General features: G+C 40.1%; 1 protein-coding gene across 3 annotated transcripts in view; it reads left to right on the plus strand.

Moving 5' to 3' along the window:
* Positions 1–15,424, plus strand: part of FTO (FTO alpha-ketoglutarate dependent dioxygenase) — a 373,847-nt gene that overhangs the window by 659 nt on the left and 357,764 nt on the right. The gene's annotated exons all lie outside the window — the stretch shown is intronic.

The following is a 15,424-nucleotide window of genomic DNA, read 5'->3' on the forward strand; positions in this document are numbered from 1 at the left end:
ACCTTTGGAGTTTCGCTTCTGATAGTTGCTGTTGCATAGGTGGCAATAATAAGATCTACGGTGACTTCCTTTTTTTTTTTTTTTTTTAAAGCATTTATTACATCTCAGGATCTACGTTAAGTTGGTAAAATTTATAGTATTTCATGTTGTTACCATAGCAGATAGATATTATGCAGATGGGGTAATAACAGTCCTGTTTTACAGCTGAAGACTTAAGGTTCAGAAGAATTGAGTGTTTTCCTCTCACTTCCCAAATCAAGTTCTGTTGGTTTGTTTACACATGTCTGTGACATGTCCATTTTTTCTGTCTCCACCACCTTGGACCAAGTTTCCATTATCTCTTTAATGGATGTTGCAATAGTCTCTGTATTGGTCCACTCTTATTCTTCACCCTAACAACTCTCTTGTCCTCTTTCTTCCACACAACCAGTCCCTTGCACACTATGGAGAGTGGTCTTTTCAAAGTGCAAATCTAATGATGTCCGCCCCCCCTCCCCCGCCAACCACCTGTTTAAAAATCTTCCATGATGTTCTGTTGCTCTTCCGAGAAAGAGAAGACTTCACATGGCCTGCAATGTCTTGCATGGTTTGGACCCTGCGTGTTCCTACAGCCTCATGAGACATGACACTTTCCCTGCTCTCTACCCGTCAGCCACTTTGTCCTTCTTAAAAGGCCCTCTTTCCTGCCTTATCTGGTTACATAGCCTTTACCCGTGCTGCTGTATTGTCTACTCTATATTAGGCAAATATTAGAAGTAAGGACCAATGGGAACTAAAACAGACACAGTTCTTGCGCTTGTAGAATTTAGAATCGTGCAAGTGAGTTTGTCTTCGGGCAGTACTTCTGTGGATTTAAAATATAAAATCTGGGGGTGTCTGTGGGTGGGCACAGTTGGTTAAGCATCTGCCTTTAGCTCGGGTCATGGTGTTGGGGTCCTGGGATCGATCCCTGCATCAGGCTCTGTTCAGTTGTGAGTCTGCTTCTCCCTCTTTTTCTGTGATCTTGCTTGCTCTCACTCTCTCTCAAATAAATACATGAAATCTTAAAAAAATACATATACAAAATCTGTCCTATAATGACCCGAGTTATAACGAGGTTTCACCAGGGACCTGAAGTTTTCATGCTAGAGTCCGCCTGTGGTATGGACAGTATATTAAAGACGGATTCAGAGAGGAGAGGATCCTTCTGAATTAGTCTACAACAGTGCTGAGAAAGAGATGAATGTCAGCCAATGGCATTGTGTATGTTTTAGCTTTATGTTTATGTTACTCATTCTGTTGATTTATTGAGCATCTATTATTTGCTAGACACTGGAATTATGACTTAAACTAAGATAGAATCCCTGTGCAAAGGAGCTTTTACTCTACTGCAACCTTACCCTTTGCCTGTGAGATAGAATGTCATCACATTAATGGAGTGGAAACCAAGGCTTGAGGAAATCATGACTTGCCCAAGGCCACTTAGTTGCTGTGTGGAACTAGGACTCAGAACTAGGTCTTCTGACTTAAAGCTTTTTTCCACTTTCAACATGTGAAACACATTGAATTGGTAGAGCAAGTTATCTTCCTCTTTACTTTAAAGAATTCCTTTGATACTTATTTAAATTTGCATATGAACATGTTACTGGTTAGAACAAAGTATAGGCAATTAAGTTTTAAAGGTTAAACAGAAAATGGTCAGTTATTCATGAACTTTCTTATTTTCTAATTGACTTTATTGAGGAATAATTTATGTACAATAATTTGCACACATTTATAGTGTACAGTTTGACAAGTTGTGACAGGTGTATACACTTGTGACACCACCATCATAGTTGACATAGAGAACCTCTCAATCCCTTCTAGAAATTTCTTCTTGATTTGCGGTCAGTGTCTCCCCCACCTTGGCTCCGAAGCAGCCATCAATAATGTTTTCTGTTACTGTAGACGAGTCTGTATTTTCTAGGATTTCATATAATGGAAACAAACTGTGTGTACTGTTGAGTCTGTCTACTTCCACTCAGCATTTTTGAGATTTTTGAGATTCATTCATGTTGTTCTGTGTATCAGTAGTTCTTTCCTTTTTATTGCTGAGTGATGATTTACTGTATGGTTTTACCACATATTGTTAATTCATTCACCTGTTGCTGAAGTACATTTGGATTGTTTCTGGTTTGGGGCTGATTATGTAAAAAAGCTGCTATGACCATTCACGTATAAGTCTTTGTCTTTGTTTCTCTCGGATAAGCACTCAGGAATCCAATTGCTCAGTTCTATGTCAGAAACTGCCAAAGTGATTCTGCCACTTGCATTAGTTTCCTAGGGCTGCCTGAGCAAGTTCCCATGAACTTGGTGTCTTAAAACAACAGACATTTATTCTCTCTGAGTTCTAAAGGTAAGTCTGGACGCAAGGGTTTCACAGGTCATGGTCTCTCTGCAGGCTCTAGGGGGAGAATCCTTCCTTGCTTCTTTTAGCTTCTGGTACTTCTTGGTTTGGGCAGCAAACCAGTTGGCTTCTGTGTTCCCATGGCCACCTTCTCAGTGTTTTGTGTGTATGTGTCAAATTTCCCTCTCCTTTCTCTAGTAAAGACACTGGTCGTTATATTTAGGGCTTACCCTAAATCCAGGATGATCTTAATCTCAGGATGCTCAGTGTAATTACATCTACAAAGACCCTTTTTCCAAATAAGATCACATTTACAACAACCATGGGTTAAGATTGGACATATCATCTCGGGGGATGTTATTCATACCCAGTACACCATTTTATATCTTCCACAGCTGTGTATGAGAATTCTAGTTGTTCCATGTCCCCACTGATATTTAGTATTGTCAGTCTTTAAAATTTTAGCCATTCTAGTGGCTATGTAGTGGTATCTCCTCGTGGCTTTAATTTGCATCTCAGTGACGACTAATGAAGCTGAGTATTTTTTTTAAAAAGCTTTGGACGTATAACTTATGCACTATAAAACACACCTCTTTTAAGGGTACAATTCAGTGATTTCCGAAATATTCACAGAGTTGTGCAATAATCACCATAATTTCATTTTGGAACATTTCCATCATCTCCCAAAGACGATGTATATTCCTTTGTAGGTTATTCTCCATTCCACCTCTTGTCCCTAGGCAGCCACAGATCATTCTCTGTTCTCCAAAGTTGCCTTTTCTGGAGATTTTATGTAAATGGAGTCAGACAATATGTTGATCTTTTGTGTTTATTATTAAATAGTATCATATTCCAATGTATGAATATACCATCTTTTATTTAATCCATTCACCAATTGATGGATATATGGGTTTTTTATACTTTTTGGCTATTATTAAAAATGCTGCTGTGAACATTCATATTCTCCTTTTCGTATGGACACGTATTTTCCTTTCTCTTGGGTAGAGGCCGAGGAGTGGAATTGCTGGTCATGTGGTAAATCTGTATTTAACCTTTTTTTTTTTTTTTTTTTAAAGATTTTATTTATTTGACAGACAGAGATCACAAGTAGGCAGAGAGGCAGGCAGAGAGAGAGGGGGATGCAGGCTCCCCGCTGAGCAGAGCCCGATGTGGGGCTCCATGCTGGGCTCAATCCTAGGACCCTGAGGTCATGACCTGAGCCGAAGGCAGAGGCCTAACCCACTAGGCCACCCAGGTGCCCCTGTATTTAACATTTTAAGAGACTGCTGTACTGTTTCTTTGGTCTGAAGGTTTGAGTCCTTCCCAGATTTTTCTGTTGAAACCCTAATCCCCAAGGTCATGGTATTGGGAGGTAGGGCCTTTTGGAAGTGATTAGGTGATTAGGAATGGGATTAGGGCCTTTATGAAAAAGGCCTGAGAGAGCTTCTCATCTCTTCTGCATCTCTTATGCGAGGACACAGAAGTTTGGAGTCTTTAGCGTGGAAGAGAATCCTCCCTAGAACCCGACCATGCTGGTACCAATTTCTTGGACTTCCAGCCTTCAGAACTATGAGTAACACATTTCTGCTGTTTATAAGCCACATAGTCTGTGGTATTTTGTTAAGAATGGACTAAGACATTGTTTTCCAGTGTGGGTGCGCCATTTTGTTTCCACCAGCAATGCTTGAGGGTTCCAATTTCTTTCTGTCTTTTTTTTTTTTTTAAGATTTTATTTATTTATTTGACACAGAGACAGAGATCACAAGTAGACAGAAAGGCAGGCCAGGGAGCGGTGGGGTGGTGGGAAGCAGGCTCCTTGCTGAGCAGAGAGCCTGATGTGGGGCTGGATCCCAGGATCCTGAGATCATGACCTGAACCGAAGGCAGAGGCTTAACCCACTGAGCCACCCAGGCGCCCCAGGGTTTCAATTTCTTCACATACGTGTCATCTCCTGTTACTATCTTTTAGATTTTAGCCATCTTCGACGGTGTGAAGTATATCTCATAGTGGCTTTAAAATTTTTTTTTTAAAGATTTTATTTATTTGGGATAAAGTGAGTATGTGAGAGAGAGCATGAGCGGGGAGAGAGCGGGAGGGCTGAGGGAGAGGGAGAAGTAGGCTGCCTGCTGAGCAAAGAGCCAGACACTGAGCTCCATCTTAGGACCCTGGGATCATGACCAGAGCAGAAGGCAGGTGCTTAACCAACCCAGGGGGCGCTCCTTGTGGCTTTGATTTTTATTTCCCTAACGTGTAATGATGGTGAGTTTGTCTTGTGTTTATTGACCATGTATCTATTTGTTTTTGTGAGGTGTCTGTACAAATCTTCTGCCCATCTTTTGAGCTGGTTTTCTTCTTAATAGTAAGTGTTATGAGTTGTTTGTATTTTCTAAGTGTCAGTTCTTTGTCGATGGTATGTACTGAGAACATAGTTTTCCAGTCTTTTAGTTTGCTAAATGGTTTTTTGAAGAGCAAAAGTACTTAATTTTGATAAAGGTCTAATTTATTGATATTGCTTTTTATGATTAATGCTTTTTGTGTTCTATCTGTGAAATCGTTACCTATCCCAAGGTCACAAAGATTTCTTGTTTGCTTTTCAAATTAAACTCGATCATCCCCATAATGGGTAAATATTACTTTTGGTTTTTCTTTTCTCTTTGAAATAACTTAGATTGTGGTTTTTTTTCTTGTGATTGCTTAGGCTGTAGATTTTTATACAGCGTCCAAGTCCGGTGGGTGAATGCAAAGGCTGAACTAAATATTATTTAGCTTTTCCAGATCACGTTTATTTAATCTGTGTTAAAGCCTAGGAATGCACCAAAGCATATTCATGCATTTTTAAAATGAGTTTTTCTTGTAAGACATACAGTAGCATGGTCCCGATCAGTATTTGGTGGCCCCAGTGGGAACCATGGCCTTTAAAATTTCCTTGCCGTTGGGATGGACGGTTGGCAGCCCATGCTTCAGTTTCTCCAGCCAGAAAATGGCGTCAAGCGAGGCTTCTAGTGTGCATTCCTGTGAGGATCCAGTGTGATGAGGTTTGGCCCCTACCAGGGACACAGTATTTACAGCTTGGAATCTGTGCTGTTGTCCAAAGGGCCCTCTACTGATACAGGGTTGCCCCCATGTTTTTGCTTTTCACAGATGACCTCGTTTGTTGTTTGAAAATAATTTAAAATGCATAAAAGAGCAGCAAGAGTAGCACAGAGAGCCCTCACAGGCCTACCGTGCAGGTGCACAACTTGTTAACACATTGCCACATTTGTTTTTTTGCTTTCTCTCTTCCTATATATCCACACATGAACCATTATTATTATTACTATTGTTTTTAGAGATTTTATTTATTTGAGAGCGAGTGAGCATGAACCAGGAAGTGGCAGAGGGAGAGGGAGAAACAAGCTCCCCACCGAGCAAAGAGCCCCCGATGCGGGGGCTCGATCCCAGGACCCTGGGGTCATGACCTGAGCTGAAGTCAGAGGCTAAACTCACTGAGCCACCCAGGCGCCCCTATTATTTTTTCAATGAACCATTACAGAGGAAGTTGGAGACATCTTAATGTTCTTTTACTCCTGAATACTTCAGTATTTATTTCCTAAGAACAAGGACACTTTGTTGTATAGAAACACAGTCAGTTGTCATGTTCAAAAAAAATAACATTGATAAAATACTCTTATTCCAAAGTCCATATGTAAATTTTGCTAATTGCCCTAAGGATATCTTTTATAGCTTTTTTCTCCCCCCCTTAGCCCAGGTTCAATTCTAGGACCACACATCACCTGTAATTGTCATGTGTTTGGTATCTTTTAACCTCCTTTAATCTGGTCTACTTAATTTGGTTTCTTATGCTTTCTTTCATGACATTGACATTTGGGATGAATAAGGCATTGTTGACATTTGGGATGAGTATAGGCTGTTTGTTTTGTATGCTCTCCCAGTATTCTTATTTGTCTTGATACTTCCTGATGAGAAGAATCACATTATGCATTTCTGGCATGTATATTTTTGCAGAAACACGGGGCTAGATTAGAGATCACACATTTACAACTCACATATTCGTCCTGCCTGTAGATGTGTTTTCCTTGGCCCAAACTATGTTTGAGAGTTTTCTGAATTATTTTCTGATACAGAGTAGAGATAAAAATCTGTCTAGCTTTCTGGTAAAACGAGACTCTGGCAACACTGGGCTTGTCCTGCACTCACTGGAGCCGAAGAGTGGCTGCCCCTTGAGAGGGGGAAATGGACTTTCCATTTGCCACTCTCCAGCTTTGCCCCTTAGCAGGTCAGAGTATGGGGCTTGTGAGCTAGTACCTTGCATTCAAGTCCTGCTCCGTCAGTGTTTGGGGCAAGCGGCTTCATTGCCCTGAACCTTATGTTCTTCACCTATAAAATTGTGATATTTAGGCTCATTTGAGGATTAAGTGAAATATATGGAAAGCATCTAGAACATTCGTGGCCCATATTAAAAATAAAAGTAGTTGTTACCACCATCATGTCATCGGCACCAAAGTTACCACCTATCTGATCCCTGTAGATATTTTAGGCTATGTTCAGGATATTCCTTTGGTACATGGACATCAGCTGTCCAACTGGACAGATTTTCTCAACTCGGGGTTCTACTGACTTCTGTGCATCCCAAATGGTATAAACTATGTACTGCTCTTGGGAGAACTGAGAAAATAGTCATTCAAACCATTTTGAATGACTATTCATTCAGTGGTTCAGTGGTTTGAATGCCTATTTTCTGTGTTCTGTGGTTCAGATCAGAAATCTGGTTAAGTGCCAGGTAGCATACAGGGGACTAGGGGCAGGCGGAAAAATATGGCAGATTTAGTTCCTTGGAACTGACTGCCTTTCCATGAAAGGAAACAGTAGAGTGGTAAGTTTTATCATGGAGCAAGGAGCGTGTACCGTCCTATGGACGTCATTGGAATTCCTTCCAAGATTGTTTAACCTCATCTTGGGGTCATGGAATTCCCAAGATATGGGGCAGGGCATGGTCATCTGAGCAAAGGCTACCCGGCTCTTCTGGCCTCCGGACAAGCTGGCAACAGGGCGCACAGCCAGTTCTCCAGAGATGCCATACCGGCCGAGCTGGTGACGATACTCCTCCTCAGGCCGCCCGGGAAACCTGCGGGCCAGCAGTTCCACTGCGCTGACATTCAGGTCCAGCTGCTCCACATGGTGCTGGCTGAAGTAGCCAATCTTCAGATTCCTGTGAGCATGTCTGATGCCCCGAACAGGTGCCAGGTCCCCCATGAGCAGCTTCAGCATGGTAGACTTCCCAGGATGTATCCTTATGAGAGACCTGAGACTCCTTTAGAAGTTGTTCAGAAATATTAGACCTGTTCTTTTTACTAATTCCAGTTTGGTTAACACAGTGTTATATTAGTTTCAGGTGTGCAGTGTAGTAATTCAGTAATTCTTGTTTTTTTTTTAATTTTTATTTTTATTTATTTATTTATTTATTTATTTATTTTTTAAAGATTTTATTTATTTATTTGACAGAGAGAAATCACAAGTAGGCAGAGAGGCAGGCAGAGAGAGAGAGAGGAGGAAGCAGGCTCCCTGCTGAGCAGAGAGCCCGATGCGGGACTCGATCCCAGGACCCTGAGATCATGACCTGAGCCGAAGGCAGCGGCTTAACCACTGAGCCACCCAGGCGCCCCTTGTTTTTTTTTTTAAAGATTTTATTTATTTATAGGCAGAGAAGCAGGCAGAGAGAGGAGGAGGAAGCAGGCTCCCTCTGAGCCGAGAGCTTGATTTCAGGACTCTGGGATCATGACCTGAGCCGAAGGCAGAGGCTTTAACCCACTGAGCTACCCAGGTGCCCTGTAATTCAGTAATTCTGTATATTATGATAAATGTGCTCTTAATCCCCTTTACCTGTTTTACCCCCGCACCCCCAACTTCCCCTCTGGTAACCATCTGTTTGTTCTCGGTACTTCAGAGTCTGTTTTATGGTTTGTCTGGTTTTTTTTCCCTTTTTTCTTTTGTTTTGTTAAATTCCACACATGAGTGAAATCATACAGTATTTTTTTTTTCCGACTGACTTATGTTCTGCTTAGCATTACACTCTCTAGCTCATCCATGTTGTTGCAAATGGCAAGATTTTGCTCTTTTTACTGGCTGAAAAACATTCCATTGTATAGCTACACCACATCTTTTTTTTTTTTTTTTTTTTTTTGGAGTAACCTCCATGCCCAGTGTGGGGCTTGAACTTGTGACCTGGAGATTAAGAATTTCATGCTATTCTGACTGAGCCAGCCAAGTGCTCCTCTACCACATCTTCTTTATCCATTTATCTGTGGGCACTTGGGCTGTTTCCATAATTTGGCTATTGATGGTGCTGTAAATACCGTGTAAACATGTACATACATGGTGCATATATCGTGAATTAGTGTTTTTGTATTTTTTGGGTAACTGTCCAGTAGTGTGATTATTGGCTCATAGGATAGTTCTAATTTTAATTTTTTGAGGAATCTCCATATTGCTTTCCATAGTGGCTGTACCAGCTTGTATTCCCACCAGCAGTGCAAGAGGGTTTTTTTTTTTTCCCACATTCTTGTCAACACTTGTTTCTTGTGTTGTTGATTTTAGCCATTCTGGCAGGTGTGAGGTAATATCTCATTGTAGTTTTGCTTTGCGTTTCCCTGATGATCAGTGATGTCGAACATCTTTTCATGTGTCTGTTGGCCATCTGGATGTCTTCTTTGGAGAAACGTCTGTCATATCTTCCACCCATTTTTTAATTGGATTATTTGTTTTTTGGGTGTCGAGTTTTAAAAGTTTTTTTTATGTATATTGGGTACTAACCCTTTAGTGGTTATGTTATTTGTAGACATCTTCTTCCATTCAGTAGGTTGTCTTTTAGTTTTTAGGTTTTTTTTTCTCCAAAGGTTTTATTTACTTATTAAATTTGCCAGAGAGAGCGAGAGAGTGTGAAAGGACAACCAGGGAGAGCAGCAGGCAGAGGGAAAAGCAGGCTCTCTGCTGAGCAAGGAGCCCAATGCAGGACTCGATCCCAGGACCCTGGGGTCATGACCTGAGCAGAGTCAGACGCTTAACACACTGAGCCACCCTGATGTCCTGGCTATCGTTTAGTTCCTTCGATTGTTTCCATTGCTGTGCAGAAGCTTTTTTTCTTGATGTAGTCCCAATAGTTTATGTTTGCTTTTGTTTCCCTTGCCTCAGGAGACACATCTAAAAGGAAGTTGTTATGACCCTGTCAAAGAGATTACTGCCTATGCTCTCTTCTAGGATTATTATGGTTTCAGGTCTCACATTTAGGTCTTTAATCCCTTTTGAATTTAATTTTGTGTTTGGTGTAAGAAAGTGGTCCAGTTCATTCTTTTGCATGTTGCCGTCCAGTTTTCCCAACACCATTTGTTGAAGAGACTGTCTTTTTTCCCATTGCATTATCTTGCCTCCTTCGTCAAAGATTAATTCACCATATAATCGTGGGTTTATTTCTGGGCTTTCTATTCTGTTCCATTGATCTATATGTCTGTTTTTGTGCCAGTGCCATAGTGTTTTTGGTAAGTACAGCTTTGCAGTATGACTTGAAATCTGGAATTGTGATAAGCCCAGCTTTTTCTTTTTCAAGAGTGCTTTGAGGGGCACCTGAGGGGCCCCCGAGTGGCAGAGTTGGTTGAGTGTCCAGTTCTTGGTTTTGGCTCTGGTTGGGGTCTCAGGCTCTTGAGATCAAGCCCCATATTGGGCTCCATGCTCAGTGCACAGTCTCCTTGGGATTCTCCCTCCCTCTGCCCTTCCCTTTCCCCCAAATAAATGAATAAATCTTAGAAGAAAATTGCTTTGGCTATTTGGAGGTTGTTTTTTTTTTTTTTTCCTGTTTGTTTCCATAAAAATTTTAGGATTCTTTGTTCTAGTTCTGTGAAAAATGCTGTTGTTATTTCGGTAGGGTGTTAGAACCATTCTTTAGTCAGGGAGCGAAAAGATGTAGATGTTGAAATCCAAGCTAGTTTCAAGGGTTCTTATGTTGTCTTGGGTAAGATCATCTTTTTAAAAAAATACTGAAAATGGAACAGTTTAGATTTGTTACTGAGACTATTATATGCATTTAATAGGAACATAATAATTTTAAGTAATGTACATTTGTATCAGTGAAGGAATATATCCAGAATAAACTTGTTGTTTCAAATAAATATCATTAAAAAAGTCTGTTTTTGGTGGCAGTTGTCTTAATATCATTTAATAAGATATACCTTAAGTTATATGGTCTAATGAGATGTAAATATAATAACTGAATAAAAGAAAGTTTGTTGTTTATGTATGTACTTATTAGGTCTTTTTACTTAGATTTATTTATTTATTTATTTATTTATTTTCCAGTTCAGCGTTGGTTTATTTTGCCAGTCTATGAGTTGCTAACTTAAGAAACCAAATGTAGAACATTTTTGATAGAGGCCAATGACCGGGGGACTTAAAAAATTAAAACTTCTCCTGGCAGATTCTACTCTGTGATTTTTTTTTTTCTACAAAAGTCTTTATTTTTTTGCTTGCTCTCTCTTCCAGTGTGTGGGTCAACTTTCAATCACCGTTTTGTAGTTTTGATTGCCTTCTTTGGATAGAAGGGTTCGCTTATTTGTGCATGGCTTCCGAACCACTTTGTATACCTTCCTTGGAAAGTCAACTAGCTAAACCATTGAGTCACTGTGAATTCATATTACTTTGTATTATTTCCAGGTCTGTTTCTTAACCATATCAGCGTTGGTTTTGAAGACTAAATTTGCCATTTGAGAAAAGTCTTAGACACTTTAAACAACCATTAGCTTCTTTGAAGACAGCACTGGTGTGTGATTCATCCTTCTGTCTCTTCTGTATACCCTACCACAGGGTCTTACACACAGGAGACATTCGTAGGTATCTGTTAAAGAAAGATTGAATGGTTGAGAGCCTCCAGTGTCTGATCCGGGTTATGTGCGACCCTTAACAATGATCATTTTGGCTCGCTGGCTGCCAATTGGATTTCACTGGGGCTAAGTTTGGCAGTGTGGTTTTTGGTGTTTACACTGATGCCTCAGGAAACTAGAGACCCTGTCTGGTTAGTTTTGTTATTTCCCCATTCTATCCCTGGCACTTAACATAGTAAGTATTCCATACATATTCATCGAATGAATGAATGAATTCCCCAAAGCATCACCTGTTGTTGGTCATTAGGCTTTTCATCAGTGAGACCTGAAACAGAACCTGAAAGAAATAATGGAAAAGGGTTAAATACTTTATGAATTTTAAATTACTTGACATAAGTGTAGGTACAGGTATTAATTTTGAGAAACAGGATTATTTTCAGCACATGCTTAGCAACTGCCCCCAATGGTTTTCTAGTGCTCGCTTTCAAATTTAAGATGCTAGTTTACCCTCGAGGGTTAGTATGTTTTTAAGTTGTTAGTATATTAGGGTAGATTTCTTGATAAAGTTATATTTAAAGTGTGACTTTCTAACCTCTAGGAGACAAGAACTTTATAGTTGAGATGGTACTTTTGGAACTTTAAAGAAAGTTACCGTTCAGAGGTGGATTTAAAGTTCTGCTAACCACATTCACTTGACCTTCTGTTATGCACTGGTCTTGTATTATTTTACAAATCTGTCTCACCAGTGGATTTTTCCAGTGCAAGCCTGGAGGAATCTTGGGGGCTGTTGAGTTGGGTCAGGAAATGTTCAGGAGATGAAGACTTGCATTGGTAGGAGCTTGTTTCCAAACCTTTGTCCTTGGCATCGTGTTTGTCTGCAAAGCCAGTGCTTGTTTGAAAGCTGACCCTTGACTAGGTGCTATAGGCTTGCATTTCTATTTATGCTACGAGCATCTGTCCTGTTGTCACGCACATCATTTTTTATTTGCTCTGTAGTTTTGGAAAGGGCACGCTTGCAAAGTAACCATGCCTGCCTTGCTATTAAAGAAGGGCCATATGGCTAAGTGACAGTCGAGACCTTTACGGGTGGTAGGAACCAAGTAGAAAACTCAGTCTGAAGGACCACATTCTGTTACATCTGGTCTGAGGTGGTGTGTTGTCAGGGCATGGGTGTTTTCATAATCGTTGGCGTTCAGAAAATTCTGCGCTCTGATTTCTGCACGAGTCCTGAGTGCCCTTTGGCACCTTCATTTAGTGACTGGAGCATTCAAGGCTGAGCCTCAAGGGCCATCATTTCTCTAATAATCATATAAAATGGGCTGATGTGGCCACCTTAACTCACGCTGCTGAATTGGACGTGATTAAAGTCTCAAAGCTGTATAAATATGGATTTTCTGTTTCTATGCACAGCAGTCCATTATCTCAGTGTTTTCCAGTTGGCCATTTTTTTTGGAAGACAGAAAATGGAACATTTTGTGGATGAAACGCCCCCCCCCCCACCAGACCCCTCACCATCAGCACGAACATTCTGGTCCGGTTTTGTTTTGTTTTTTCTTGAGAATAGTACCGGACAAACGAATGCAAACATTCCCTAGCCTGTTGTCCTGTCAATTTTGTTATTTAGGTAAATAGTGTGCAATTTATTTTTTTTTTTTAATTAAAAATTTAAAAAAAAATTCTTTTGGTGGTTTGTTTTTGCAGACTCAGCAGCCAAGGTGCTGCCAAGCCCTTTTTGCTCTAGTCACATTATTGACTGCTAGCACTATTAATGAGACAATAATTGGGAAATCGGAGTCATTGTTCTCCTAAAACCTCATCCTGGCCGTGGAAGCAGCCAGGCAGGGGCGGTTGCATATGCAGACGGCGAGGGAGGAAAGCATGAGTGGCCGGTGTGCCCAGCTTTTAAATTCATCAGACCCCTGCTGCTTAAATTGCCCCAGCTGTTAATGCTGGAACCATTACAGTAATGGACTCAGCAAATGAAGGAGAACGAAGACACGCACACTTTATTACCAGAGGGGCAATTTTCTCTTCATCTGTAATAGCAGCAGTGCCTCGTATTGATCAGACCATCAAGATACTAATCCTCTGTAAAATTACTTGTTATAACTGAAAATGTGTTAATCCAAATCAGTCTGTGTCCTGACTGTCTACTTACTATTGAATACAGACTATTAGATGGTTTATTTTTCATGATTTAAAGCCCTTGCCCTGGAAATGGTTGGCGTTTCCCTCGCAACACTGAGTGCTTAATCTTAGCTATAGCCCAGGGTTGTCTTTTTGTTTTAAACAGAACATCACCCACTTAATTAAGGAGTGAGTGTGTGTCTTGCTGTCTGAGTTATGCTGGTGTTTTATGTTCCTCTGGATTTATTAAGCATCTTGTTTTACATTCGGTCTGCGGTTTGTGCTGTAAATAAAAATAGGCCCATCTTGCACATATCAGAAATTTGCAGGTAGCAAATGTCAATAAGTACCAGGGACGGAAGGTTCTTTGATTTATATTTCAGGCCCCACGTTGTGCTTTGTCGATTGAACCCATAGGCAAGATGCATCCTGGTGTCTTCTGTGTAGCAGATGTGTTTTTGCATCGTTGTCCGAGAAAGTTTATGGTTATTTCTGCATCCTTGGTTCAGGAGTTTGCTTTTTAGACAATGAGGCAGATCTCCTCCTCCTCCTTGTGTTTTGTGAAATGACTGCAGCTAGGAACTGTTAGAAGAAGACCTGTTCAAAACGGAGTTCTGCCTTCCCTAACGGTTGGGATTATAGGAATTACTCCCTACAATTCCCATCTTTTGCCAGTATAGCTGCTGCCTACTTTCTGTGTCTATCTGTATACAGACTCAGATCCCCTCTAGGCGATAGTTGTATATATTCTCCCATATTGTCACTGCTCAGAGCATTTATTCGTAAGGCATTCTCCAAATATACTTAATTAGTACTCCTTGTGTGACAGGAATTGCGTTAGAGGCTGGAGATTCAAGGATGAATAAGATACAATTTTTGTCTTTGAGGACCTCTGCTCAGTAGGTCCATAGGCGTATGAATAGCAAATGGTGGAATTCACTTGTGACTGTAGTTCCTGGGAGCGGATACCAGTTATGGGTGTAATAGTAAAATCAGCCTCATCGATTTTATTTTATTTTATTTTTTTTGAGGTGTTACCCAAAGCAGAACTTTGCAGCTTCATCACACTTTAAGACTTGCATCTGAATGATTCCTAGCTGTAGGGAAGAAATCTCTTCTTTTCTCCCTGGAGCCTTGTTTACTGCCCCCTGGAGACAGTCAAAGGAAGGATTTCCAAAACTGGTTTGATCAGTGACCACATTTTTGGATATGTGTGTACTTTCCCGTGGAGCCTGCTTTAAAAGAGGATAGTGCTCATTCGATTGTTTATGTTCCGACATCTATATTAGAAATCAGTCTTGTTGCTTTAGAGTATAGTTTATCAGTAGCCTGTTGTGGTTAAGAGTATGGATTTTTGGACCCAGTCGGCCTTGTTACCCCTTAGCTTCTGTACTTACTAGCAGAGCGGTCTTGGGCAAGTCACCTCATCTCTTTCAGCCTCAACTTCATCTGTAAAATGGGAATAATAATAATTGTCAGGATTAAATGATTTAACATATGTATTTAAAATAGAGTTGGGCATATATATTTGTTTTATAAGCAATAGCTGTTACTAGTACCAGACATGTGATTGTAGGTAATGAAAATATTTTTAACATGCAGCTAATGAAAGATAGCTTTGAAAATGTATGACCACAATATGTATGGCGTATAAGATAATTGAGCATTTATTATTTAAAATATTTTTTTCCTGAAAAGTGATTGTTTGTTATATTAGAAAGATTTGAAAATACAGAAAAATACCAAGAAGGGGGGGAAAACCTGTAATTTTTCAGAGATAACCACTGTATTTGTATGTTGGTATATTGTTAAAGTACTGTATTATTATTGTGACTATTATGTGTATAAAATATTCTGTGAGCCCAGTTTTATCTGAAATATATTAATGATATGTATTCATATAAGGTATTTTAAACAGAGCTGTACAGTATTTCATCATATGGATTTTTATTATCTAGTATTTAATCTTATGGCTTTTTTTCCCTGCTATTATAAATTATCTTTCAGTGACACAAATCTTTGTGTGAACCTCTAGTATTTTCCACAGGATAAATTGTCAGGTTAA

This window comes from Mustela nigripes, chromosome 17 (assembly GCF_022355385.1).
Source record: "Mustela nigripes isolate SB6536 chromosome 17, MUSNIG.SB6536, whole genome shotgun sequence".
NCBI lineage: Eukaryota > Metazoa > Chordata > Mammalia > Carnivora > Mustelidae > Mustela > Mustela nigripes.